At 46.6% G+C, this 5,897-nt stretch overlaps 1 pseudogene across 1 annotated transcript; it reads left to right on the top strand.

Moving 5' to 3' along the window:
• The first annotated feature begins 484 nt into the window (after nt 1–484).
• On the top strand, nt 485–2,663 carry LOC114598165 (receptor-transporting protein 2-like; annotated as a pseudogene). The gene is made up of 2 exons (XR_013393090.1): nt 485–826; nt 1,862–2,663. The product of XR_013393090.1 is annotated as a receptor-transporting protein 2-like (transcript).
• The last annotated feature ends 3,234 nt before the right edge of the window (nt 2,664–5,897 follow it).

Below are 5,897 nucleotides of genomic sequence, written 5' to 3'. Positions count from 1 at the left end.
ATTGCGTGCATTTCCTGCAAAGGGGTGAAGTGTGGCTGCTGGCGTGTCGTTGAGCAAGGAGAGCCTGACCATGCAAATGTGGCCTTCTGTGGGTTTTGAGTGGGTGTGGAAATGAGTATTTTGGTTTATGGGTTGAAATAGGACACTATTTAATTGATTGCAGATGTGAGTGGTTTGTCTTAGGCTATATCTTGACTCCTGCCCATCTGCAGGGAGTCCACAGAAGGGCAAACCACCAATAGGGGGTGCCCTGTGACTTGCATGAGATAGTGGGACCACCCTGAGGGGTCCCAGTAGGGGCTGTGACATGGCCCTAGCCCACGCCCAGGCTTCGGACAGTATTCACACCCCAGATCCCTTTAACATGATACCCTTACTGAGGAGGGGCAGGAGAAGGCAATGACCTCCCCTCCAGCCAACCAAAGGCTTACCCAATGCAATGCCGCCCACCGATAAAGAGGTGAGTGGACTTGTCCCAAATTCCTCGCAGTTGACTTTGAACCTCTGGCTGAGTTTCGTTTCACAAACAGTCAGCTTGTGAGAGTGAGGAAAGCAAAGCAGGGAATCACAAACGGCACCCACCTTCTCACTGCATCCCATTCTGGCCTCTGCAAAAAAGACCACAATCACCTTTGTCATTAAGCAACCCCGATCGGCAAAGAAGCATGAATAGGCTCACGATGGATTTTTGGAGACGGGTTTTTAAGAAGCAGATGCATGAGGCGAAGCCAAATGATCTCTGGAGGCTGACAATGGATCTGAGGCTTAACTTCCACAGTGTGGAACCCGGATGGACAGAAACATTTCAGGAGCATGCTCAGGAAAGGTAAAACAAAAAACAAACAAAGCTTCTGCCAGATAGCTAATATTTTTGTAATGTGCAGGGACATAGAGAGCTGCCTTTTCCTGATTCAGAGCCTTGGTCCATCTAGCACTGTGCTGTCTCCCCTGGCCAGCTGTGGTTCTCCAGGGTTCCATGTAGGGTTCTCTCTTGGCCCTAAATGGAATCGTGGAATACTAGAGTTGGGAGGGACCGCAAGTCATCTAGTCCAACCCCCTGCAATGCCACTGGGGATTGAAAGTGGGACATTCTGTGTGCGGACTCTCTTCTCCTGATCTACGTCTCATCCCATATTGTGCTCCAGCACACCTGCAGAGTGAGCCCAGCTGGGAGTTTATTGTGGAATTGATAGTGCTTATGCACACAGGGTACGATGTCAACATCTTCAAAATGCCAAGATATCTCTATCTATCATCTCTCATCTATCTATCTATCTATCTATCTATCTATCTATCTATCTATCTATCCATCTATCTATCATCTATCTATCTATCTATCTATCTATCTATCTATCTATCTATCTATCTATCTATCTCTATCTCTATCTCTATCTCTATCTCTCTATCTATCTATCTATCTATATCTATCTATCTATCTATCTATCGTCTATCTATCTATCATCATCTATCATCTCTCTCTCTCTCTCTCTCTCTCTCTCTGGATTTCCTCTTCCCATGGAAAATCCATTAAGTAGAAATAACTCGTTATAATCTGCTGTGGAAGCTCATTAGCTCATTGGGGGGCGGGCAGTTTGTCTCATGTGATATGATGTTTTGGTGGATGTTCTCTCTATCACAACACCTTTGCTCTCCTTTCCTTCTCACCTGATATCAGGTGCCCCACTTGTGGGGCAAGTGGGCAAGGCTGGGGAAGTCACTGAGTTCTTTAAAACCATTGTTCTCTATGGACAATTAGCTGCAGGTTGCAATGTACGATAAGCAAGATCCACGCTTCAGGAGAGCATCAACAGAAGTACCAAATTCTGCTTGCTCCCCTCCCCCCCATCTCTCTCCCTGCTAGATTTACCTGTTCCCGATGCCTCCACAGCTGGTCCTCGCACCAAGTTCTTATCCTGTTCCACATGCAATGGGACAGTTCTGAGAGGCGAGGACACGTCAAGATGAAGCACTTTGGTCAGCGGTGCCACGAATGCTCTCTGGACACATGAAGAGCCACAGTTCTCTGAGGACGACATTGCCGACATCTTGAAAGACTTGATCCTTGACATCAGGGAGAGTTGCTATGGGGAGCAGGTTGACCGCAGTCAGCTCTCTAAGGTGGTCTGTCACGAGGGTGGTCCGCATAAGCGCGAATTTTGTGAAGGGTGCCAGCTGGGAATCCACAAAGGGCAACAAGGGCGGTCGAAGCAAGCAAAGCACCATGGGAAACCTCAAAGCACAGGGTATCCGGCGACCATTATACAGATGGAAACACCAAGTCCATCATTCCCGAGGTCCTCAGCCCCATCATTCACAGGGTCCTCAGTCCCTATACAGTGTTGCAATTGCTGCCTTTGTTTTATAATTCTAATTCTAATTCTAATTTTCATTGTCTGGTACTGGGGATAGCAGAGCAGGCAGTATAGTTAAACTGCAGTGGAAATTCAGGCACCCACCCCTTGCTGGCTTGGCCTGCCGTGACTTTATAAGCCCTGCCGCCTCCTGTACAAAAGCTGCCGAATGTCTGCAAATGCTTTTCTGTATTCTGAAACTATTACGCCAGTGGCAAATTGTGACGGATCAGGACATCTCTGGTGGAAGATTCGCCTTTTCTTCCCTTTTAATTCTTTGCTACTTGAATAGAATATTGTTCAATCAATCAATCGACCGTTGTGTGATCAGCTGCTCGTTAGAGGCAAATCCGAACACAGCTTTTATAGTAGTTAAAACACAGCAAACCAAGAGTCATAAAACATCTGAACACTCTCAAAACATAGACACCTTTCTACAAACACAAGGAAATGTTACATGAGATGCAGCTGAGCAGCTGGATGGCAAAACTATTGCAATAGTTTTAATAAATGCTGGGTCCCACCAGGATACAGGACTTGAATTCGCTTCCGTGGTTTATTTAGCAAGTGGTCCCTCACCTGGGGAAACAACAAGGTGATATAGAAGGGAATTCTTTTGCAGGTGGAGTGGATGGTCACCCCCCAATTTGTTTTTAATGGCCACCCACGTAATACAGTAGTGTCTGACAGATAGAATGCGAACAGGTGAACTTTCCCCATAATTGCATTTCCATACTAAAAGGTAAAGGTAAAGGTACCCCTGCCCGTACGGGCCAGTATTGCCAGACTCTAGGGTTATGCGCTCATCTCACTCTATAGGCCAGCGCTGTCTGCAGACACTTCCGGGTCACGTGGCCAGTGTGACAAGCTGCATCTGGCGAGCCAGCGCAGCACACGGAACGCCGTTTACCTTCCTGCTGGTAAGCGGTCCCTATTTATCTACTTGCACCCGGGGGTGCTTTCGAACTGCTAGGTTGGCAGGTGCTGGGACCGAGCGACGGGAGCGCACCCCGCCGCGGGGATTCGAACCGCCGACCTTTCGATCGGCAAGCCCTAGGCGCTGAGGCTTTTACCCACAGCGCCACCCGCATACTACAAAAGTCTTAACTTTTGAATTTCAGCAGATTCAAGGGTTTTCCTTCATGTGTTGACCAGTGACCATCAACATCTTTGTACGTCTTAAAAACTCTCTCTCCCCTCCCCCAGTCCCGACGATGCCCTGGTCTGGTAGACTAGCTTAAACTGCATTTTTTAAATACTGCAACACTGTCCCCAGGCGAAGACTTCGAGCATTTAGTAATTCCTAACATATACTAACTCTAGCTATGGGTGTCCCAAAACTGTACAGCATTGTACAGATTGGACAATGGACAGATGGCCATCCAACCTCTGCTTAAAAACCTCCAAGGAAGGAGGGTCCACCCCCTGAATATAATTTTCTGGACACATTCTCCAGACTTGTAAGGGTTTGGGGAGCAGGGATTCAAGCACATAACCAGGACATTTAGGTAAAGGTAAAGGGACCCCTGACCATTAGGTCCAGTTGTGGCTGACTCTGGGGTTGTGGCGCTCATCTCACTTTATTGGCCGAGGGAGGGACGCAGGTGGCGCTGTGGGTTAAAGCCTCAGCACCTAGGACTTGCCGATCGAAAGGTCGGCAGTTCGAATCCCTGCGGCGGGGTGCGCTCCTGTCGTTCGGTCCCAGCGCCTGCCAACCTAGCAGTTCGAAAGCACCTTCGGGTGCAAGTAGATAAATAGGGACCGCTTAATGGCGGGAAGGTAAACGGTGTTCCGTGTGCTGCGCTGGCTTGCCAGAGCAGCAATGTCACGCTGGCCACGTGACCCGGAAGTGTCTGCGGACAGCACTGGCTCCCGGCCTATAGAGTGAGATGAGCGCACTGTTGGTGTAAAGCAGAGTTCTGTGCCCAGCGGAAGGATGAGGAGTACGTACTACATACTCTATATTGCTTTATTTACAGTTCAAAGCAGTTATATTACAGAAAGACATCTTGCCTCTGCCGGAGCAGAAAATGCATCCTCTCTCCTCGGCAGCTCGGAGAGAATCACACAGTGAAAAACAGGAAACCAGTGTACGTCACATCCAGTCTCCCTTTCCCGTGAGAAACTCCAACAGTACAGACTGTGGAATGTAAACACCTGTCTCGTGACAAGCCCTTTCGCTGCACAGTGAAGGAAAACAGAAACCAACATCCTCCCCCTTTCTGTGAACATCACTGGGCAGCGTGTTCGTACAATATCAGTACAAACCCAACTTCTGCACATAGGTACAGTGTTGATCCCTTGACACAATCTTGGACAATACATCAGCAGGAATTTCATTACCTGGCATATAGGATACCGTTACGAGTCCCTTTTGAATACATTCCCTAGCATGCTGCAACTTTAATTGCAAGTGCTTCGTGCTTTGCTTACAACCTTCAGACTTCAGCAAAGCTAAACATGCTTTGTTGTCCTGGTAAACCTGGATTGGACATTTGACAGGAATTTTCATATCTTTGCACAATTGTATCAACCATTCACAATCCTTAAGTGAATAAGACAGTGCATTCAGTTCAGCTTCACAAGTACTTAAGCTAACTGTTGTTTGCTTCTTGCATGACCAATCAAACAGACCTTGATTGTACATGTAGCAAACTCCAGACGTACTCTTCCTGTCTGCAGTGTCACTTCCAAAACTTGCATCTGCAAATATCTCAAGACCACCAGACTTCTGATTGTTAAATCTCAGTCTGTAATGCATAGTGCCTTTCAAATACCGCGCTATGCGTTTCAGAGCTTTCCAATCCTTGACACTAGGATTGTTGACTTGTCTGCTTAGCAAATTACAGCTAACAGCAATGTCTGGTCTTGAACATTTGGCAATGAAGTTTAGCTTGCCTAGCACACTTCTGTACAGTGTAGTGTCAGAAAATGCTTCTTCAGTGTCATCTACCTGATAACCTGTTGTCATCGGTGTGTCTACAGGGTTAGCATCCATCAGGTTTAGTTTGCTTAACACATCAGCAATTTTCCGTGACTGGTGTACTAGAATGTTACTATCTTGATCTCTCTCTATTTCTAGAGATAGGTAGTTGTTTACCTCACCAAGATCTTTCATGTCAAAGTGCTCTTTCAGTTGAGCTAGGGCGTTATTGTACATTGCGACATCTTTCCAAAAGAATAATAAATCATCAACATAAAACAAACAGTACAGTTTCTTTTGCCCCTCCTCTTTGACAAATACACATGGATCAGCTTTCCCTTGTTTAAAACCTAGAGAAAACAATACTTCAGTGAGTTTTGTGTGCCAACACCGTGCACTTTGTTTGAGACCATAAAGGGATTTCTTCAGAGCACAAACAAATCCCTGTTTTACCTGTACGCCATCAGGTGGAAGCATATAAAGTGATTCATCTAGAGATCTGTACAGAAAAGCTGTATTAATATCATGGTGACTAATGTGTAGATTTTCCTCTGCAGCTAGCTTGAGCATAAGCCTAATGCTTTCATACCTCACTGTGGGTGAGTAGGTCTCGTGATAGTCTT

This window comes from Podarcis muralis, chromosome 6, assembly GCF_964188315.1.
Source record: "Podarcis muralis chromosome 6, rPodMur119.hap1.1, whole genome shotgun sequence".
Lineage (NCBI taxonomy): Eukaryota > Metazoa > Chordata > Lepidosauria > Squamata > Lacertidae > Podarcis > Podarcis muralis.
This window is presented reverse-complemented; position numbering and strand designations above follow the sequence as displayed.